The following is a 24,351-nucleotide window of genomic DNA, read 5'->3' as shown; positions in this document are numbered from 1 at the left end:
ATGCACATTCCACCTGAATATGCCGATTTGGCTCTCGCCTTCTGTAAAAAGAAGGCGACTCAATTACCACCCCATCGACAGGGGGATTGTGCGATAAACCTCCAAGTAGGCGCTGCGCTTCCCCGTAGTCATGTGTATCCTCTGTCTCAGGAGGAGACGGCGGCTATGAAGACATATGTCACCGAATCGCTGAGACAGGGATACATACGGCCGTCCACTTCCCCTGCGTCCTCGAGTTTCTTTTTTTGTGAAGAAGAAGGATGGGGGTTTACGCCTGTGTTTTGACTACCGTGGTCTCAATCAGATCACCATCAAATACAGCAATCCTCTCCCTCTGATTGCTAGTATGACGGAGTCATTACACGGGGCGCGATTCTTCACAAAATTGTCCGCGTCAGGGGTGGAGATGGAGATTGACCGCGTTTCAGCCGTGCGCAATTGGCAGACTCCCACCACGGTGAAGGAGGTGCAGCGGTTCTTGGGTTTTGCCAATTACTACCGGAGGTTTATCCGGGGCTTTGGGCAGGTAGCAGCTCCCATTACTTCCCTGCTAAAGGGGGGTCGGGTGCGTCTGCAGTGGTCGGCTGAGGCGAATAGGGCTTTTAGGCATCTGAAGGACCTGTTTACCTCGGCTCCAGTGCTGGCACATCCGGATCCCTCTTTGGCGTTCCAAGTTGAAGTGGAAGAAACGGAAGAAACCTGGAACGCGGAAGAAACCCGGAAGAAACCTGGAACGCTGCGCATGTCCATCTGCAGCGGGCAATCAGGCGGCAAAAGGCAAGCGCCGATCGCCACCGCAGTGAGGCTCCGGTGTATGCACCGGGAGATCGAGTCTGGCTCTCGACCCGAAACCTGCCCCTTCGCCTGCCCTGCCGGAAGCTGGGTCGGCGGTTTCAACAATGCCATGGTATAATACAGTTAAGAAATAACAGAGAGATACAATATCTATACCATAGCCTAATTAGAACATTCCAAATTAATATCTATGTGGATAATTTCATTACTGAAGAGGACTTTGTACTTGTGAATATTTGTATCATAATATTGGTTTACTTTGTGATACAATGCAGTCCTGTTGGTAAAGATAAAGCCCAAATATAAATGAGATGAGCTTTACCTCTCAGTAGACTCAGTGTAGACCCTGGGGTCTATAATTATCCTCTGAAGACACACAAGACAAGAAGAAAAATTAGCCAAAGCCCTGCAGCTAATACCCTTAATATCCTGTTTTTAAATATTTAATCCATTATAAAACACAAGATAATGAACAAAAATGCACCTAATTAGCTATTTGCTTTAATGGTAAGAGCACATAATTTAGGTTAAACACACTGACAAGTCATCTGTTTAAAGGGTGTGTTCTTTTGTACTGTACAGTTTTGATGCCTGCTGTTTGTGAACATATCCTCAGGTTCAACAAACCCCTTATAAACCATGAGGCAGTATAGTATACCAGTGCTTATGCTGGGTTGTGTACCTTCTTCTTGGGCTGTTGCTCTTCTGCGATGCTCCACTCACATGGGACAGGCTCGTGGTTGAACAGCTGGACGGTGGTCACCTGAAACAGTCCACACTGGATGCTGTCAAACTTAGACTTAGAGGGAGGATATGGTGACTACGGCACACAGACGGATCTGGACTGCAGGGCCCCCAACCATTTGGCAATCACAACACACAGCACAACGGCACCATGGCACATTCAGCCTGTTTGACCTTAAAAGACTAGGGGTCTAAATATTTCACACATATGTTGGAAAACAACAAAACAGCACATAAACAGAGGATAAAATAACTTCCATATACTGAGGTAGAGAACTACTGTTGGCTATTCGTGCAACAGTTTCCCTACTGTACCTATATAGGCATGACAGTGTTGATCTACCCCAGATCCAGATTGGCTCATCGTGGGTCAAACTTCACTTCAAAAGTCTCAGTCTTACAATAGGGCAGGTTCTTCACCCTATCCAGTTCTACACTGAACTCTGAGGATAAGAGACAGAGAGAGAGAGAGACAGGTCTTGATCAAAACCATCCCTTAAATTCCTGAAAACAGTCATATAGCATTCATTATCTATCTACATTAATTCCAAGTGCTGCCCAGGAACCCCCCTGTGCCTGTAAGTTGTCGGCGGTCAGCCCAGAGGGAAACAGACATGGTCCCAGTATTTGTCACTTTGACTAACTATGTGAGTAGGAACACTATCATGGATCACATAGCCAAAATCCAGTGTGTACTCCATCAAGAGGAACCTAAACATGAGACATAATGAGATCCCACTTTCAGTAATGAGCTGAATATATGCATAGCCATGCATATCCATGCTGTGATTATGTACTTGCATGTGAGCCTACCTGCTAAGCTTCTTGCACCACTTTCTAGTGGACGCAGGTGTGTCTCTATGGTCCACTTATCTCTTCTCAATAGCCATGGCATTCTGTTTCACCAAGAGCCTCTCTACATCCATCTGCAGCATGGCATCATACTGAACACAGTGAGAGAGAAATACATGTCCCACACATCTGTCCACACAACACCCAGGTATCATGTCTGGTATACAAACTGAACACATTGGCTTTGTGTCATCTTATGAAGACAATACTAATGGTGAGATCTATGTACATGAATCAAAGGAAAAGTGATGAGTGATAGACCTGACTATACTGACTATAGGGATGTAGTCCTCGTCATACAGGAAGCCCTCTCCAATGGCAGGCTGACTGGTGCCTTCATCCCTCCTGTCCTCCTCCAGGGCCTCCTTCACCACTGCAGTATATCTCTCATCATCTACACAAGGCAAGAATAGAGAGTTACATACTGTAACAAAACTCTTTCACAGTATGGAGATAGAACTCCACAATGACCAAAGGCACATACCAAGCACTCTGGGTCCAGACACATCCTGGGGGAAATGCCCTCTCCTCTGAGAGTGATGATCCCTGGTTCACAGAAAGCCACCTGCAGCTGGAACATCTTGTGGAAAACCTCAGGGATCCCAGGGAGATAGTACACTGACAGCTTCCGCTCAGCCTTCGCCTCAATGTAGCCCTTTGAGTAATGAGAGACAGGTAAATGGTTGCAGAAAAAAACACCCTAAATAGCTACAGTAAAACCACTAGATGTGTGTATGTAGTTATGCTAAATACTAAACATGGGGTGCTGGTAGAGAGGATTGGTACAGAAAGCACTGTATATCCTCTATACTGTGGGCTGTCTCACTGTTCTAGGGATGACCAGGGGATGTCCAGGCTGAGTGTCCTCACACTCATTCTGGTCCCCCAACAGAGCACTGAACTCAAAGCCCACCTTCCCTGTGTTCCTCAGGGTGATCTCTGCCTCGACCACATGGTCAAACAACTGCAGGAGAAAGAAGAGAAGAGAAGAGGAAGGGGAATGGATCCAAAAATGTATGCTGAACCGGCAAGGAGGAGAGGATTCTGCTGATACACTCATTTACAAATCAAAAATCAATAAGTCCTTGTTTGAATATCAATGACAATTGCCTGGATGCATTCATTGCATACCCAAACAGGGACGAATGAAAAACACAAGCAAAGAAAGCTCACACAGATACCTTTATCCTGCACAAGTAAACCGGACACAACTAACACAGTCTCAGGATGATCATAGTATAGCTAAATACCTGAAGGCCAAAGTCGATCTCTGTTCTGTCCAGGCTGTAGGTGACCAGTGAGGCCTCTCCTTTGAGTTTGATCTCATACGTGGGGCCCTCCTTGACCTCACACAGAGCCAGAACCGGAACACTGATGTCTGCATAACCGTAAAATAAGAAGGATACCAGCTGGCTTTCACCTGGCTGCAGCACCCCATACAGTAGATAGGTAGGATGTCAAAGAGAGAGGAGGAGAGACAGATAAGGAGGTATACCTTAGGTCAGAACAATGATAGAACGATAGATAAAGACACAAGGACATATGGATAGAGCAATCGTGAGAGAGGGTAGGGGATGCACAAAGGAATAGTCGATAAAAGGAGAGGAATTCAGATTCAATACTGTAATTCAATTCAACATTGTTCTCGGTTAAGGTGTTCCCAAGGTCTGAGCAATAGAGACAGAGAGGAAATCTCATCAGCAGGCCATCTGTTAGTGTGTACTGTACCTCCTTCACTCCAGCACTGGGGTGCTCCTTAGTTATACGGCTTGCTGTGCCTGTGTTCTGATCAGCACTGGCTGGCCACTGTGCTGCTGGGGAATTGTTGTGCTCCTGTCTGCTGGGGGCATAGCTGTTTCATACCTGACTCTGACTACCCATTTGTGATGAGAGTGGGGGTGACGGGGGCTGACAGGGGATCTTTGGGAGACCCCCTCCCCCTTAGTCTCATTCTCTGGGTCTCTCTTCTCTTCCTCCCCCTCCTCATCCAGGAGCAGTTTGGGAACATCAATTTCCCTAAAAACAAAAAGTATAAAAATCTTATATCTACAGTATTGAGCTGTAAAAAATAAAACTCACTGGATACTTCATCTTGGATCTCATAAGTTATCCAAGTAACAGACACATTAACTATGTAAAAAACTAAGATTCATGTTGTGCCCACTGTGACTATTAAAACCTACCTGAACCAGAAACTGTGGATAGATGGCAGCATTTGTGCAAAATTGAAAGCACGAACCACCGCATTTAATCATGGCAAGGTGACTGGGAATATGGCAGAATACAAACAGCTTAGCTACTCACTCCGCAAGACAATTAAACTGGCAAAACATCAGTATAGAGACAAAGTGGAGTCGCAATTCAACGGCTCAGACACAAGACGTATGTGGCAGGGTCTACAGACAATCACGGACTACAAAAGGAAAACCAGCCACGACGACAACACCGACATCTCGCTTCCAGACAAGGTAAACACCTTCTTCGCCCGCTTTGAGGATAACACAGTGCCACCGACACGGCCCACTCCTAAGGACTGTTTGCTCTCCTTCTCCGTAGCCAACGTGAGTAAGACATTTAAGCATGTTAACCCCCGCAAGGCTGCCGGCCCAGACGGCATCCCTAGCCTCGTCCTCAGAGCATTTAAGCATGTTAACCCCCGCAAGGCTGCCGGCCCAGACGGCATCCCTAGCCTCGTCCTCAGAGCATGCGCAGACCAGCTGGCTGGTGTGTTTATGGACATATTCAATCTCTCCCTATCCCAGTCTGCTGTCCCCACATGCTTCAAGATGGCCACCATTGTTCCTGTAACCAAGAAAGCAAAGGTAACTGAACTAAATGTCTGTCGCCCCGTAGCACTCACCACTGTCATCATGAAGTGCTTTGAGAGACTAGTCAAGGATCATATCACCTCTACCTTACCTGTCACCCTAGACCCACTTCAGTTTGCTTACCGCCCCAATAGATACACAGACGATGCAATCGCCATCACACTGCACACTGCCCTATCCCATCTGGACAAGAGGAATACCTATGTAAGAATGCTGTTCAGTGACTATAGTAACAGTAGGTGTTTTGGAGAGTAACAGCAGGGGGCAGTATTGTATGGGGAATTCTATGGCGTAGTCCTGTGACGGTTCAGGCTACCAGCAGAGATTCTAAAAATACAGATAATTAATATACTCCAGAGGACCACTGTCAGGAGGAACCACCATCTTCTCTCACTAGAACATAGTGGATTTTTTTTCTATCTTGTCCCACTGCTCTCATTTGTAAGCGTTTCTATGTGTGTGTGTGTGTGTGTGTCTGCGTGTCTGTGCGTGTGTGTCTGTGCATGTGTGTCTGTGTGTGTCTGTGTGTGGCTATGTGTGTCTGTGTGTGTGTGTCCATCACACTAATCCCCAGACACCTCAAGAGGTCTCCAGAACAAATAACATTTCAATAACACCAAACTGTCAGCAGAGAGAGAAAAGTAGAGATTGTTATATCGTTAATGTAGTCCACGAAGCCCAATGCCGTTTCAAAGAGTGTCTGAAGTGGAGACCCTCCTGGGAGAAGCTTACTATGGTTATTCTCTGCTATAACTGTGGTAGATGTAGCCTGGTTGCTGTCTCAAATTCTTTGGCAAATGACAGGAGTGGCAAGGAGTGGAATGTTAACTAAAAAGATTGGTACCCAGGCTAGGGTAGATGCTGACAGTCCAGTTATTCAATCATTTGACACATGAATTTGTTCCTCTATGGAATTATTTCTAGTTAATGTGAAGTTCTAAAAATCATATTTTATATGCAGTCACTATGTTTTCAAATAAACCTGCTGTGAATCTCTGCTGTATTCAGCTAATTTCGCTCTAAATATAAAGAAATAATATTGCTCATTCTATTCAGATATGGGGTGCAAGTACTGTAGCTTGGTGAACGGCAGGATTAGACTTGTTTGAGTCCACTCTGATGTCAACTCTCTTTGGACAGGTCTCATTGCGTGTCCCTTTTGTCCTCTCGTGTGATGGATTGCCCTTCACTCCCATTGGTCTGCTCAGGAAACCTGGGGAAGTGAAATCCATCAGCACCAAATCAACCATTGCTAGCAAGGGGCTTGAGCTGATCAAGATAAAACTGTCCGTCAGCAACATATACACTGAGTGTACGAAACAATAAGAACAACTTCCTAATATTGAGTTGCATATATTGAGTCCTTTTGTCCTCAGAACATCCTCAATTCGTCGGGGCATGGACTCTACAAGGTGCTGAAAGCATTCAACAGGGATGCTGGCCCATGTTGACTCCAATGCTTCCCAAGTCTCCTCCCCTTCATCTACACTGACTGAAGTTGGAGTTAACAAGTGACATCAATAAGGGATCATAGCCTTCACTTGGAAAGAGAAGGTGTTCATAATGTTTTGTACACTCAATGTACACCGTAAACCAGTTTAGCTAAGCGGATGAAAATGGTGCAATAATAGCAGGATCACACCTGGTTTAATTGCTGATAGGCATTTAAGTAGCAGGGTGGCTGGTGCATTGTGAGAATCATGCGAATATTGATAGGAAGTGTCATCAACTTCTAAGAGGATGGGTCTGGAGAAATGAAAAGCAGGAGGCTGAGTGATTCATCTTCACTGGCCTGCACTTTAACCCCACAGAGAAACAGCACTATTGATTCATCTGAGGCAGGACATGGCAGGAGCTTTAGAACAATTAAAAACGATAAAAACTCAACCCTACGCTGCCAGAAAATGGGACTGTATTGACAGCTGAGATTTAACATCAGAGTCAGCATAGGCCTTTGGTTTGCTTAGTGTTGCATTTGTTTTATTTTCTACTTCACTTTGCCATGATTTCTGATATCAAGTTATTTTGCAGAAAATCTGCTATCTGTAAACACTGCAGAAACCCTGCGGTGATTGATATGGTGTCTATAGATCTTGGTGCACGATGAACTGATATCTACTGAAGGCCATGATATATTGTAGAGCTGCTTGGGGTTAATATTTCCTTAAAATAGATAGCTTAAAATGGTAGCCAAATAATTATTGTGTAACAGATTGGGTCCCTTCTTGACTTGTGTGAGGAGATTAAGGGAGCGTGGTGCTGAGTAGTCACAGCCAAAGACAGGCTTTTGGACTGGTTTACTTTGTGTTCTCAAGCTGGATCAAAGGAATGGCTGCCAAGGTAGAACTATCTATGGATGAAAAAAGCGGGGAGAACAAGTATTTGATACACTGCCGATTTTGCAGGTTTTCCTACTTACAAAGCATGTAGAGGTCTGTAATTTTTATCATAGGTACACTTCAACTGTGAGAGAAGGAATCTAAGACAAATCAAGGGAACACTTAAAATAAGGGAACACTTAAACAACACAATGTAACTCCAAGTCAATCACACTTCTGTGAAATCAAACTGTCCACATACATTTCACATGCTGTTGTGCAAATGGAATAGACAACAGGTGGAAATTATAGGTAATTAGCAAGACACCCCCAATAAAGGACTGGTTTTGCAGGTCGTGACCACAGACCACTTCTCAGTTCCTATGCTTCCTGGCTGATGTTTTGGTCACTTTTGAATGCTGGCGGTGCTTTCACTCTAGTGGTAGCATGAGACGGAGTCTACAACCCACACAAGTGGCTCAGGTAGTGCAGCTCATCCAGGATGGCACATCAATGCAAGCTGTGGCAAGAAGGTTTGCTGTGTCTGTCAGCGTAGTGTCCAGAGCATGGAGGCGCTACCAGGAGACAGGCCAGTACATCAGGAGACGTGGAGGAGGCCGTAGGAGGGCAACAACCCAGCAGCAGGACTGCTACCGCCGCCTTTGTGCAAGGAGGAGCAGGAGGAGCACTGCCAGAGCCCTGCAAAATGACCTCCAGCAGGCCACAAATGTGCATGTGTCTGCTCAAACGGTCAGAAACAGACTCCATGAGGGTGGTATGAGGGCCCGACATCCACAGGTGGGGGTTGTGCTTACAGCCCAACACCGTGCAGGACGTTTGGCATTTGCCAGAGAACACCAAGATTGGCAAATTCGCCACTGGCGCCCTGTGCTCTTCACAGATGAAAGCAGGTTCACACTGAGCACATGTGACAGACGTGACAGAGTCTGGAGACGCCGTGGAGAACGTTCTGCTGCCTGCAACATCCTCCAGCATGACCGGTTTGGCGGTGGGTCAGTCATGGTGTGGGGTGGTATTTCTTTGGGGGGCCGCACAGCCTCCATATGCTCGCCAGAGGTAGCCTGACTGCCATTAGGTACCGAGATGAGATCCTCAGACCCCTTGTGAGACCATATGCTGGTGTGGTTGGCCCTGGGTTCCTCCTAATGCAAGACAATGCTAGACCTCATGTGGCTGGAGTGTGTCAGCAGTTCCTGCAAGAGGAAGGCATTGATGCTATGGACTGGCCCGCCCATTCCCCAGACCTGAATCCAATTGAGCACATCTGGGACATCATGTCTCGCTCCATCCACCAACGCCACGTTGCACCACAGACTGTCCAGGAGTTGGCGGATGCTTTAGTCCAGGTCTGGGAGGAGATCCCTCAGGAGACCATCCGCCACCTCACCAGGAGCATGCCCAGGCGTTGTAGGGAGGTCATACAGGCACGTGGAGGCCACACACACTACTGAGCCTCATTTTGACTTGTTTTAAGGACATTACATCAAAGTTGGATCAGCCTGTAGTGTGGTTTTCCACTTTAATTTTGAGGGTGATTCCAAATCCAGACCTCCATGGGTTGATAAATTTGATTTCCATTGATCATTTTTGTGTGATTTTGTTGTCAGCACATTCAACTATGTAAAGAAACAAGTATTTAATAAGATTATTTCATTCATTCAGAACTAGGATGTGTTATTTTAGTGTTCCCTTAATTTTTTTGAGCAGTGTATTTGCGAGAAGAAAAAAAAACATATGGGGGATTGGAAGTGATGCAGAAAATTACATTGATGGAAGTTACAATCTATCTGCAATATTAAAGCTGAGAAAAAAAGGCTGCTAGTGTATGTGTGTGCACTTTTTCTTGAAGTGTCTCTGATATTTTTTCCTGTTGATTTCCTTAGATAATAGCTGGATTTGGCTTTCCTAGCGATGCAATCATCTTGCTTTTGCCACTTCAGAAAACTTTAAATCCGTAGTCCCAGATGTGGCCAATCCAGTTCAGTACAGAGCAGTGTGTGCTTACACACATACACTGGATGTACAAAACATTAGAAACACCTGCTCTTTCCATGACATAGACTGACCAGGTGAATCCAGGTGAACGTTATGATCCCTTATTGATGTCACCTGTTAAATCCACTTAAATCAGTGGAGATGGAGGAGAGGAGACTGGTTAAAGAAGGATTTTTAAGCCAAGAAACAATTGAGACATGGATTGTGTATGTGCCATTCAGAGGGTGAATGGGCAAGACAAAATATTAAAGTGCCTTTGAGCAGGGTATCGTAGTAGGTGCCAGGCGCACCTGTTTGAGTGTGTCAAGAACTGCAACGCTGCTGGGTTTTTCACGCTCAACAGTTTCCCGTGTGTATCAAGAATGATACACCCAAAGAACATCAAGCTAACTTGAAACAACTGTGGGAAGAATTGGAGTCAACATGGGCCAGCATCCCTGTGGAACGCTTTCGACACCTTGTAGAGTCCATGCCCTGACTAATTGAGGCTGAGGGGGGTGCAACTCAATATTAGGAAGGTGTCCCTAATGTTTTATACACCCAGTGTATGTGTCCTGTTTGATTAATCTTCAAACACTTCTCATTAGAAATTCTTACACACACAGTTTACAGGAGTGGAATTTGTTATCAGCCTCTTAGGAGAAAGGAAAATGGTTTGATTAGCAGTCTGATGCTTAGCATCTTTTCAATTGAGGGCGAAATGAACAGCCTCAAAGGGCGAAATGAACAGCTTGACTAAAAGTTCAGTTCCTCGGCTATACCAGCTGCTTCTACACCATCTGTCCCCTCCTGGAACTACATGAAAACTGGAACCATCCTGTGTGCCTCAATAGAATCTCAAATAAACTGTGGAACCACAATAAACAATATCCACAACCATTTATAACAATAAGTCACCCAAAACAGGGAAGGTGAAGTGTTTAGGAGCACACGCACAAAAAGGTCAGGGATATTCTCTGCTTAATTCATTCGTTTTCTTTCAGAGGGATGGTGTCTAAACAAGTCTAATGCTGACTACAGAGGTGGACTAGGCTCCATACGGTCTATGCTAGGCTCCCTAACATGATGTGGTACTACTTCTCGTTGACCAGGAATGCCCAGCAGTAGGACACAGACAGAGGGTTGCAGTTGGTCATGGCGCTGAGCCTCGGTGTGATTCAGTACACAGCCAAAGTCCAGGGCCATGCTGGAGAAGTGGAGGTTGGAGAAGTGGACCTCTCCCTTCAGGCCCACCGTGTCCTGCTGATGGTCTGCGTAGCGCACCTCCAGAACCTCCTCTGCCACTCACCTGGCGGTACAAAGGGTCAAAGGGCACCCACAGCTCTGTCTGCCCTCCTACAGCCAGCACCCAGGTCTACAGACACACAGACATGGGGATATGGTACCTGCAACTCAATACTAAGCATGAATAATCACCCATAAATGTTATATAGTTAGATTATATTAAGTCTGAACCGAGGCTATTATACCTGTATGTATTGTACAAGTACTTCTTGTTCGAGGATGGGCAGGGACAGAAGGATAGGATGTACCTTAGAAATGATACGTGTCATCACCGTCCTGGTCACACAGACCAAAGGGACAGGGCCAGAGACGATACGCTCCTTAGAAGAGGTAGAGAGGAACCAGAGAGACACCTGGAGTCTTCAAAGGGGCAACAACAGTCTCACATTCTTACATCTAACACACAAACACATTTGAAAATAAAAGATAAGACTGTTTTGAAGTAAGTTAGAGTAACTACCGGAATTCAATACTGTAAACTCTAGAGGCTGGGAGCATGTCAATTGATTATAATGCCCATATAAAAGCTGCCCTGTCGTCAATAACTTCTTAAAGGTTAAGCAAAGCAAAAAATGCTCAATCTATAATCTCCATCTATCCTCTCTTGTGTGGGCAGCATCATTTACAGCAGGCCTTATTGACGGGCAATTCATTCTCAGCCTCTCTCCCTCCTCCTCTCAACTCTACTGCATTTCTTATCCCTTTCTTTCTTGCTGTCTTTCCTTACTCATTCCTCTCTCCCCCTCTCCCTCTCCCCCTCTCCCTCCCTCCCTCCCCCCATCCCTTTTCCCTCTCTCTAATTGCTTTATCCCGGAGAGCTCCTCTGCACAAGCAGCCTGTAAATCAAGAAGTAAGACTGTCAACACATAGATGAATGGGACAGAGTCAGATAAAAGAATGCCACTGAAATAAATTATCATTTTCAGTTCTAAAAGGCTGATCAGCAACAGGACCTGAAAGCAGCTGCCAGGAGATGTGAAATATGTGTAAAAATATGCACAGGTTCAGCATGAAAGGGGCGATAATAAAAAACATTGAGCTAGAGTTTGTGCTTGTGATAATGAAAGTGAAATAGGGGGGACAGAAAATCATTATGATGATATTGGTGACTCCTCATTCTTCCTCTCATTCAGAATTAAATCATTCAGATGATATGGGATGGAGAGTGCTTTTTGCTATCCCCATAAAATCCTTGAAAATAGCTTACCCAAGTTTTTGTAACAATAGGCATTATGTGTATTCCGGTTTAAGCTAGAAATATCTGTTTTTTTATTTACATTGGATTCGTCCTCAATCCACCGCATCCGCCGATGTCACACTTCCGCATCTGCGGTGAAAGGTGGCAGAGCTAGGGCGTGTTTGTCAGACCATGAGACATCTTGAAAATCGGTCTTCTCACGAAAACGTCTGTAGCGTCCAAACGGTTTGACCTATAAACTATTATGACCACTCTATGGAAAAGGGAGACTCTCACGAACACAATGGTCATCTCGTCTGAAGTCAGTACCGTCGATGTGCCAACCTCTGTTTGTAGTGTCCGAACCGTTTGGGCTACAAACTTATGTGACCACTCTATGGAAAGGGGAGATTCCCATGAACATTATGGCGTTCTCCATTTTGCTCTACATCTCCCACAAGTGTCATATTACCTGAGCTTTCTTATACCTCCTAGATACAGGAAAACACTTCAAACCTTTATTTTGTGACTGTTTTTTTGTTGCCATTTATGAATGTGTTATTCAATGCGTTTCTCTGGGCTATAGTAGTAAAGGCCAAATTCAATATTTTATCAAATATTTGTTCTATTTTTGTTGATACCTAAAAGGGTCCTAAAATTCAAAATCAAATAGCTAAATGATCCATAGTATGACCATCTTAAAACAATTCCATAATTATGTCAGCTTAGAATTTCGGACTTGAGCCAGAACCCCTCTAATCAACAACTTCCTCTCCTGTCCACTGGGCCCATCCATATATGTATTATTGGTTAATAGAATCTGGGGCAAAGCTTTTGTGCTCTGCCAGAACCATTGCCATCTCCACATAAAAAATCAGGAACAAACTGGTGCAGAAGTGTACAGTGTAATTTGCTTAGGAGGTAGGAGATAATCACTGTGATCCAGCTTCACAGAGCATGCAAAGCACTTCTGGAGAAGCTGGAGAAAATCGAAAAAACACAATGTCTCAACCCAGCCACTGATCTGCTGCACAATGAATGCCTTCAATGAACAAATGACTGATGTGAGGTCTAATGTTTCAAGCATTATGAAATGTGTGTTCCATGGGGCGGCGCACAATTGGCCCATAAAAGCATTATGAAATGTGTGACCCATGGGGCGGCGCACAATTGGCCCAGCGTCATCCAGGGTAGGGGAGGGAATGGCCAGCAGGGATGTAGCTCAGTTGGTAGAGCATGGCGTTTACAACGCCAGGGTTGTGGGTTCGATTCCCACGGGGGGCCAGAATAAAAAATAAAAAAATGTATACACTCACTAACTGTAAGTCGCTCTGGATAAGAGCGTCTGCTAAATGACTAAAATGTAAATGTGTCATTGGGCATGGATGGCTGCACCATGATTGTAGAAACGTATGCACTAAGGCTTCCATGCACTTGCACCGAGGCTTGTTTCTGTTATGTAAGGTGTGAGCAGAGAAGCAGTACGTTTATGGCTGAGGGTGATTGGTGTCACACACCTTCTCCACTAAGAAGCTGAGCTGCTGGGAGGAGATGTCCAAGACAAGTGAGACAAACCGACATGTGACGTCCACCTTCATGATGTGCTCCTTCCCACTCCGGTGACCTAGGATGGCGCGACACACCAGCCTCTCTCGGACCACCTGGGTTAGAAACACAGGTATTCAGTACAGACCTTCAGTTAGCTCAAGACAACATTTATACCATTATATGCAATTCTGCACTGAAACTCAGATTTTGACCTTGTGTAGGTATAAATGTGACAGTTTCCTCTGACTTCTGTGGTATCGAGTAAAAGTTGCTAGTCATTGCTGATAAACAAAGGAGTCCGCTCATACTGAACCTTGATCATAAGTTTATTCATATCACAAGCTTTCAGCATGAGTTACAGGTGTCAAGATCACCCGGAGAGCAACGTCCCAGATTGCAATGGCTGCTCTGGCCTCTTCTTCGTCCAGCATATACTTATGAACAATGCAAAAATATGGGTTGCTCCCTCTGCTGTCCAATCACCTGTCTCCCCTGGGGCGTCACCCTACAAATGGCTACTTTTGAACTAAGATAAACATTCTTTCTGGTTCCATTAAGAAAGTCATAATCTTAATACACTACACTACCCAACAGAAATACAGCCCTGTTCTGCCCTGCCAATGCTTTTCTGAGATACAGCCATGCTCTGCTTTGCTTGGGATTTCCTGAAATACAACCCTACAATAGCCATTCAATAATATAGGGGATCAGCAGAGGCTGCAGTGGCATGGGCTTACCTCTGGTTCTCGCTTCTTTCCCTCTCCTGTTCACCATTCAATCAATAAGGACTCAAGGAGAAATGCATCCCAATAATACCTCAGAGAGGAAGTCAATACCTAGGCCTGTGCAGCGTGACTATGGTTAGATTAAGGGGGGGTTTAAACACCTTTATCTCTGTAGTATTCAACCTTGAGCCCCCTGTGTCATGATCTGAAATGTTAGCTAAGAGTGCACTTACTGTAATTCACATATTTGTCCAAATGTTAGCAAATGTCAATAACCAGCTGTGATTACTATCATCAAACACTGGTAATGGTCCACTAAAATGAACTGGTTTGGCTGAACATAAAAACGAATCCATAAAGTTTGTCACGGTTCCCTCAGACAGAACCCAGAAGCAGACCAGGACAAGGAGAGTTGAACGAAGGTGAGGGTTTATTACAGATTCAAAAAGGTGCAGAATAATCCAGGGACAGAGCGGGCGGCGTGGATGAGTTGTTGAGGGTGCAGTTGTTGGTCCAGTGATGGCTCGGCAGCCGCCGACCATCAGGCAGAGGTAGGGTGAAGGTTCCGGACGAGTGACTGCAGATGGGACAAAAACGGAGGTAAGTAAACCAAAAACCAACAAGGTACAAAACAACAAAACTAACGCTAGACGCTCTAGGACTGATACTCTGACAAAACCTACTGTTCATGGCTAACGATCCGGCAGGAACTGGATGTTCGGCCAGAGCCTAAGAAGGGTGATGATCAGGACCAGGTGTGCAGATTGCTGATGGGATGCAGGTGCGGAAAACAAGAGCGCTCCCGGAGCGTTCCCGAACCCTCGGGAAACTGGAGATTACGAACCGGAAAACTAGTCACCAGACAGGACCCGACTCAGACAGCCGGGATCGTTACAGTACCCCCCTCCGACGAACGCCACCGGGCGGACTCCCCGGAGCGCCAGGATGGAGGCGGTAGAAGTCACTGATGAGGTCCGCATCTAGGACCTGTCGCCGCGGAATCCAACTCCTCTCCTCAGGGCCATACCCCTCCCAGTCCACGAGATACTGGAAACCCCGGCCCCGCCGTCTGGAATCCATGATGCGACGCACCGTGTAGGCAGGACCACCTCCGATCATCCGAGGAGGAGGAGGAGGAGGCGGAGGAGGCAACAGAGGACTGAGGAAGACAGGCTTGAGGCAGGAGACATGAAAGGTGGGATGGACTCTGAGCGTCCTCGGTAGTTTGAGTCGAACTGCCACTGGATTGATCACCTTCTCCACCACAAACGGACCAATGAACTTCGGTAACAACTTCCTAGACTCAGTCCGTAACGGAAGATCCCGTGTGGCCAACCAAACCCTATCTCCGATGGTATAGGTGGGAGCGGGGATCCGGCGACGATTCGCCTGGAGCTGATACCGGTCCGAAACTCTAAGGAGTGCCTTTCTGGCCCGATGCCAGGTCCGGTGGCAACGACGAATATGGGCCTGAACAGAAGGCACTGAGAGCTCCTTCTCCTGAGAAGGAAACAGGGAGGTTGGTAGCCATACAGGCACTGGAAGGGAGACATCCCAGTGGCAGATGTAGGAAGAGTATTGTGGGCATACTCAACCCAAGGCAACTGAGAGACCCAGGAGGTGGGGTTGGAAGAGACCAGACAGCGTAGCGTGGATTCCATCTTCTGGTTGGCTCTCTCCGCCTGACCATTGGATTGGGGGTGAAAACCAGATGTGAGACTGACTGTAGCTCCAATGGCCAAACAGAAGGACTTCCAGACAGCAGAGGTAAACTGAGGGCCACGGTCGGGAAACGATATCACTGGGCAAACCGTGGACCCTGAAAACCTCCCCTAACCAGGATCTCGGACGTCTCCGAGGCAGAGGAAGCTTGGCAATTGGCACAAAGTGGGCGAACTTGCTGAATCTGTCCCACGATAGTCAGAACGACCGTGTTCCCCTCAGAAGCGGGCAACCCAGTGACGAAGTCCAGGGCCAGATGCGACCATGGTCGCGGGGAATAGGAAGGGGGTGAAGTAGTCCAGAGCTGGGCCGATTGGTACTCTTATTCTGCGCACACACTGGACAGGCAGCAACAAACCCCCGAGTATCCTCGGCCATGGCAGGCCACCAAAACGTCTGCGAAGAAACGCCATTGTCCGAGCCACGCCAGGGTGACAAGCCATCTTGCTGGCGTGGGACCATTTGAGGACAGCCGGACGAACCGACTCAGGCACAAACAACCGACCGGGTGGACCGTTACCGGGACCGGGCTGAGTCCGAAGGGCCGCCAGCACCTCCTCCTCAATCTTCCACATAACTGCTCCCACGACGCAGTTCCGGGGGAGAATTGTCTCGGTCTTGGACCCACTCTCCTCCGTCTTGGAGAACATCCGGGACAAGGCGTCCGCCTTGCCGTTCTTAGATCCAGGTCGGAACGTCAGGGAAAACTTGAATCGTCCGAAAAACAACGCCCACCTGGCCTGACGGGAGTTGAGACGTTTAGCCGATTGCACGTAAGCAAGATTCTTGTGGTCAGTCCAGACAATAAACGGTTGCTCCGCCCCCTCCAACCAGTGGCGCCACTCCTTGATGTAGGTCTCCAACGCCTCACGTTCAGGTCGGGAGATACTGTATAACCTTCCCTTGGGGTAGACAGCTCCAGGGACCAGGTTGATGGCACAATCATATGGTCGGTGGGGAGGAAGTGACAGAGCCTTCTGCTTACTGAAAACTTCCCCAAATCGTGATATGTCTCGGGAACCAGGGACAAATCTGGGGGTTTAGCCTCAATCACCTGACTGGGAACCGAATGGGGGCAGGCAGTCTTGAGACAGTTAGCATGACAATCAAGGCTCCAACTCATTACCTTGCCCGTCACCCAATCGAACGTGGGATTGTGTTCCTTCAGCCAGGGGTATCCAAGGACCAGAGGAACATGGGAAGACGGCAGAATGAAGAATGAAATCATCTCAGAATGATTCCCCGACAACCGCATCTTAACCCGGTTCAGTCCTCATCGTGATACGTGCCAGACTACTGCCGTTCAGAGTGGTCGCTTCAATGGCTTCCGGCAATTGCTCCTTGGAAAGCCCCAGCTGTTCCACCAACTCGGCATCAAGAAAGCTTCCATCGGCACCTGAATCGATAAAAGCGTTAAGCGCTAAGCTCTGATTCCTGTTCACCAGGGTAGCCGGAAACGGGGTCTGACAGAGGTACTGAGAGGTTGAAACTGGCTCGCTAACAGTCCTCCCAACTTTAGCGAGCCGGGCAGTTTGACGACCGCCGGGAACAAGTGGAGATGTAATGTCCCGGGCGACCACAGTAGAGGCAGCAGTTGGTCTTACGTCTATGTTGACGCTCCTCCTTGGTTAACCCGTGCCGCCCCACTTGCATGGGTTCAGAATCGGGAGAGGTCCTCTCCACTAATCCTTTGTGGTGGAGAATGATCGACGTGTTCTGGTCCACCACCCGACCCGACTGGGAACTGAGAAGCTGATCGATTGGACGGACCCCATTGCTTCTCCCTCCTTCGCTCTCGGACTCGATTATCCACCCGAATAGACAAGGCTACCAAGCTGTCCAGGTCACTAGGCTCCGGATAAGAGATCAACTCATCCTTGAGCTGCTCCGACAGACCCTGGTAAAGGCCGCTTGCAAAGACTCCTCGTTCCACCCACTCTCCACAGCCAACGTCTTGAACTCGATCACGAAGTCGGCCACGCTGCGAGTTCCTTGGTGAAGAGAAAACAGGCGCCTAGCTGCGTCCCTCCCTCGGACGGAATGGTCGAAGAGCTTCCTCATCTCGGCCGTGAACCCCTGGTATGAAGCCATGCAGGGATCCTGTCGTTCCCAAACGGCTGAAGCCCACTCCAGCGCTCGACCACGCAGCAACTCAATCACAAAGGCTATCCTAGCCTTGTCTGTGGCATAAGAGTAGGGCTGTAGATCGAACACTAATCCACACTGCATAAGGAATGAACGGCATTTTCCCAGCTCCCCCTCATATTTATCCGGCGTCGGAACCTTGGGCTCACGGAGGGACACAACTTCAGAAGCGGCAGGCGAGATGGGTGAAACCGGTGAGTGGGTCCTCCACCGGACACTGGCGTTGGTTCTGGACCTCCGTCAGACCGGAAGAAAGGTTCCGAACTGACAACGCGATCTCCTGTAGTACCGTGCTATGATGGCCCAACATCTTCTCCTGCTGGGTAATGGCATGGCGAACAGAGTCCAGGTCCGCTGGGTTCATTACTGGCCGGATCGTTCTGTCACGGTTCCCTCAGACAGAACCCAGAAGCAGACCAGGACAAGGAGAGTTGAACGAAGGTGAGGGTTTATTACAGATTCAAAAAGGTGCAGAATAATCCAGGGACAGAGCGGGCGGCGTGGATGAGTTGTTGAGGGTGCAGTTGTTGGTCCAGTGATGGCTCGGCAGCCGCCGACCATCAGGCAGAGGTAGGGTGAAGGTTCGGACGAGTGACTGCAGATGGGACAAAAACGGAGGTAAGTAAACCAAAAACCAACAAGGTACAAAACAACAAAACTAACGCTAGACGCTCTAGGACTGATACTCTGACAAAACCTACTGTTCATGGCTAACGATCCGGCAGGAACTGGATGTTCGGCCAGAGCCTAAGAAGGGTGATGATCAGGACCAGGTGTGCAGATTGCTGATGGGATGCAGGTGCGGAAAACAAGAGCGCTCCCCGGAGCGTTCCCGAACCCTCGGGAAACTGGAGATTACGAACCGGAAAAACTAGTCACCAGACAGGACCCGACTCAGACAGCCGGGATCGTTACAAAGTTAGTCCAATGTGGTGAAACATACTAGATTAGTCTTGGGAATAAAATTTAATAATTTATTCAAAGTCCAATAACTGTCAGTGCTGACGAAGACCAATACGTCAGTGTCGACATTTTTTCCCCATAACACACAATAAATTATCCACAGACTTTCAATGACACGCATACACTGTGTTAACACAGACAGCCCAATTCTGATAATTTTTTCACTAATGGTTCTTTAGACCAATCAAATCAGCTTTCAAAAATATGTGAAAATAACTGATGGCTTGGTGCTCCGGTACCGCTTGCCGTGCGGTAGCAGAGAGAACAGTCTATGACTTGGGTGACTGGAGTCTTTGACCATTTTTGGTCAAACACCGCCTAGTATATACAGTTGAAGTCAGACGTTTACATACACCTTAGCCAAATACATTCAAACTCAGTTTTTCACAATTCCTGACATTTAATCCTAGTAAAAATTCCCTGTCTTAGGCCACTTTATTTTAAGAATGTGAAATGTCAGAATAATAGTAGAGAGACTGATTTATTTCAGCTTTTATTTCTTTCATCACATTCCCAGTGGGTCAGAAGTTTACATACACTCAATTAGTATTTGGTAGCATTGCCTTTAAATTGTTTAACTTGGGTCAAACGTTTCGTTTAGCCTTCCACAAGCTTCCCACAATAAGCTGGGTGAATTTTGGCCCATTCCTCCTAACAGAGCTGGTGCAACTGAGTCAGGTCTGTAGGCCTCCTTGCTCGCACACGTTTTTTCAGTTCTGCCCACACATTTTCTACAGGATTGAGGTCAGGGCTTTGTGATGGCCACTCCAATACCTTGACTTTGTTGTCCTTAAGCCATTTTGCCACAACTTTGGAAGTATGCTTGGGGTCATTGTCCATTTGGAAGACCCATTTGCGACCAAGCTTTAACTTCCTGACTGATGTCTTGAGATGTTGCTTCAATATATCCACATAATTTTCCTTCCTCATGATGCCATCTATTTTGTGAAGTGCACCAGTCCCTCCTGCAGCAAAGCACCCCCACAGCATGATGCTGCCACCCCCATGCTTCACGGTTGGGATGGTGTTCTTCGGCTTGCAAGCATCCCCATTTTTCCTCCAAACATAACGATGGTCATAATGGCCAAACAGTTCTATTTCTGTTTCATCAGACCAGAGGACATTTCTCCAAAAAGTACGAACTTTGTCCCCATGTGCAGTTGCAAACCGTAGTCTGGCTTTTTTATGGCGGTTTTGGAGCAGTGGCTTCTCCCTTGCTGAGCGGCCTTTCAGGTTATGTCGATATAGGACTCGTTTTACTGTGGATATAGATACTTTTGTACCGGTTTCTTCCAGCATCTTCACAAGGTCCTTTGCTGTTGTTCTGGGATTGATTTGCACATTTCGCACCAAAGTACGTTCATCTCTAGGAGACAGAACGCGTCTCCTTCCTGAGCGGTATGACGGCTGCGTGGTCCCATGGTGTTAATACTTGCGTACTACTGTTTGTACAAATGAACGTGGTACCTTCAGGCGTTTGGAAATTGCTCCCAAGGATGAACCAGACTTGTGGAGGTCTACAATTTCTTTCTGAGGTCTTGCCTGATTTCTTTGGATTTTCCCATGATGTCAAGCGAAGAGGCACTGAGTTTGAAGGTAGGCCTTGAAATACATCCACAGGTACACCTCCAATTGACTCAAATGATGTCAATTAGCCTATCAGAAGCATCTGAAGCCATGACATAATTTTCTGGAATTTTCCAAGCTGTTTAAAGGCACTGTCAACTTAGTGTATGTAAACTTCTGACCCACTGGAATTGTGATACAGTGAATTATAAGTAAAATAATCTGTCTGTAAACAATTGTTGGAAAAATGACTTGTGTCATGCACAAAGTAGATCCTAACCGACTTGCCAAAACGATAGTTTGTTAACAAGACATTTGTGGAGTGGTTGAAAAACGAGTTTTAATGACTCCAAACCTAAGTGTATGTAAACTTCCGACTTCAACTGTAGGCCCTGGATGGCAGGAAGCTTGGCCCCAGTGATATACTGGGCCGTACGCACTACCCTTTGTAGCGCCTTACGGTTGGATGCCGAGCAGTTGCCATACCAGGTGGTAATGCAACCGGTTAGGATGCTCTCGATGGTGCAGCTGTAGAACTTTTTAGGATCTGGGGACCCATGCCAAATCTTTTCAGTCTCCTGAGGGGGAAAAGGCATTGTCGTGCCCTCTTCACGACTTTCTTGGTGTGTTTGGACCATGATAGTTTGTTGGCATGTGTACACCAAGGAACTTGAAACTCTCGACCCACTCCACTACAGCCCCGTCGATGTGAATGGGGGCGTGTTCGGCCCTTCTTTCCTGTAGTCCACGATCATCTCCTTTGTCTTGCTCACATTGAGGGAGAGGTTGTTGTCCTGGCACCACACTGCCAGGTCTCTAACCTCCTCCCTATAGGCTGTCTCATCGTTGTCGGTGATCAGGCCTACCACCGTTGTTTCGTCAGCAAACTTAATGATGGTGTTGGAGTCGTGCTTGGCCACGCAGTCATGGGTGAACAGGGAGTACAGGATGGGACAAGGCACGCAACCCTGAGGGGCCCCCGTGTTGAGGATCAGCGTGGCAGATGTGTTGTTGCCTACCCTTACCACCTGGGGGCGGCCCGTCAGGAAGCCAGGATCCAGTTGCAGAGGGAAGAGTTTAGTCCCAGGGTCCTTAGCTTAGTGATGAGCTTCATGGGCACAATGGTGTTGAACGCTGAGCTGTAGTCAATGAACAGCATTCTCACATAGATGTTCCTTTTGTCCAGGTGGGAAAGGGCAGTGTGGAGTGTGATTGAGATTGCGTCATCTGTGGATCTGTTGGGGGGGTATGCGAATTGGAGTGGGGTCTAGGGTTTCCGGGATGATGGTGTTGATGTGAGCAATGACCAGCCTTTCAAAGCACTTCATGGCTACCGACATGAGTGTTACAGTGCGGTAGTCATTTAGTCAGGTTACCTTCGCTTTCTTGGGCACAGGGACTATGGTGGTGTGCTTGAAACATGTAGGTATTACAGACTCAGTCAGGGAGAGGTTAAAAATGTCAGTCACTTGCCAGTTGGTCCACGCATGCTCTGAGTACATGTCCTGGTAATCCGTCTGGCCCCGCGGCCTTGTGAATGTTGACCTGTTTAAAGGTCTTGCTCACATCGGCTATGGAGAGCGTGATCACACAGTCGTCCGGAACAGCTGGTGCTCTCATGTTTCTATGTTTCTAGATCTCAGCTGAATATCTAGGTTGTGTCTGACAGAGGAGTGTTTGCCACCATTGTCACATGTTCCCACCTTGGGATAGTCAGAGTAGCCCTCCAGTACCATGTCAGCAGTGTGTCCCGGCGCCAGCTCCATGCGCATGGGGTGCAGGCTGAAGACTGGCCCATCTACAGCTGGGGGAACCAGGGAGCTGCGACTCTTTCCCTCCCTGGTGGTGTTGGCGGGCAGGGGGCCTCTGCGGCGGAACTGGGGGTACCCCTCTGTGTTCCAGTATAGCTGGTGGGAGTGCCAACCTCAGTTGGTCACTCTAAAATGGTACTGACATGGACCAGAGCAGGGGAGCAGAGGACAGAACACAAGCTTTCAGGGAAATAATTGAATGACTGGGGATTTGAATGGAATTTGAATGACTGATATGATTGAATATGTAAACTATGTACATACAGTGGGGGAAAAAAGTATTTAGTCAGCCACCAATTGTGCAAGTTCTCCCACTTAAAAAGATGAGAGAGGCCTGTAATTTTCATCATAGGTACACGTCAACTATGACAGACAAATTGAGAAAAAGAAATCCAGAAAATCACATTGTAGGATTTTTAATGAATTTATTTGCAAATTATGGTGGAAAATAAGTATTTGGTCACCTACAAACAAGCAAGATTTCTGGCTCTCACAGACCTGTAACTTCTTCTTTAAGAGGCTCCTCTGTCCTCCACTCGTTACCTGTATTAATGGCACCTGTTTGAACTTGTTATCAGTATAAAAGACACCTGTCCACAACCTCAAACAGTCACACTCCAAACTCCACTATGGCCAAGACCAAAGAGCTGTCAAAGGACACCAGAAATAAATGTGTAGACCTGCACCAGGCTGGGAAGACTGAATCTGCAATAGGTAAGCAGCTTGGTTTGAAGAAATCAACTGTGGGAGCAATTATTAGGAAATGGAAGACATACAAGACCACTGATAATCTCCCTCGATCTGGGGCTCCACGCAAGATCTCACCCCGTGGGGTCAAAATGATCACAAGAACGGTGAGCAAAAATCCCAGAACCACACGGGGGGACCTAGTGAATGACCTGCAGAGAGCTGGGACCAAAGTAACAAAGCCTACCATCAGTAACACACTACGCCGCCAGGGACTCAAATCCTGCAGTGCCAGACGTGTCCCCCTGCTTAAGCCAGTACATGTCCAGGCCCGTCTGAAGTTTGCTAGAGTGCATATGGATGATCCAGAAGAGGATTGGGAGAATGTCATATGGTCAGATTAAACCAAAATATAACTTTTTGGTAAAAACTCAACTCGTCGTGTTTGGAGGACAAAGAATGCTGAGTTGCATCCAAAGAACACCATACCTACTGTGAAGCATGGGGGTGGAAACATCATGCTTTGGGGCTGTTTTCTGCAAAGGGACCAGGACGACTGATCCGTGTACAGGAAAGAATGAATGGGGCCATGTATCGTGAGATTTTGAGTGAAAACCTCCTTCCATCAGCAAGGGCATTGAAGATGAAACGTGGCTGGGTATTTCAGCATGACAATGATCCCAAACACACCGCCCGGGCAACGAAGGAGTGGCTTCGTAAGAAGCATTTCAAGGTCCTGGAGTGGCCTAGCCAGTCTCCAGATCTCAACCCCATAGAAAATCTTTGGAGGGAGTTGAAAGTCCGTGTTGCCCAGCGACAGCCCCAAAACATCACTGCTCTAGAGGAGATCTGCATGGAGGAATGGGCCAAAATACCAGCAACAGTCTGTGAAAACCTTGTGAAGACTTACAGAAAACGTTTGACCTGTGTCATTGCCAACAAAGGGTATATAACAAAGTATTGAGAAACTTTTGTTATTGACCAAATACTTATTTTCCACCATAATTTGCAAATAAATTCATTAAAAATCCTACAATGTGATTTCCTGGATTTTTTTTCCTAATTTTGTCTGTCATAGTTGACGTGTACCTATGATGAAATGTACAGGCCTCTCTCATCTTTTTAAGTGGGAGAACTTGCACAATTGGTGGCTGACTAAATACTTTTTTT

The 24,351-nt window shown here is 47.0% G+C and overlaps 1 pseudogene; it reads right to left on the bottom strand.

Annotated features, from left to right (window-relative positions):
* LOC121531529 overlaps positions 1-24,351 on the bottom strand; it is a 67,287-nt pseudogene that overhangs the window by 7,464 nt on the left and 35,472 nt on the right.

The sequence above is a fragment of the Coregonus clupeaformis genome, chromosome 19 (genome assembly GCF_020615455.1).
Source record: "Coregonus clupeaformis isolate EN_2021a chromosome 19, ASM2061545v1, whole genome shotgun sequence".
Taxonomy (NCBI): domain Eukaryota; kingdom Metazoa; phylum Chordata; class Actinopteri; order Salmoniformes; family Salmonidae; genus Coregonus; species Coregonus clupeaformis.
Note: the sequence above shows the minus strand (reverse complement) of the source record. Positions and strands in the feature narration are given on the sequence as shown.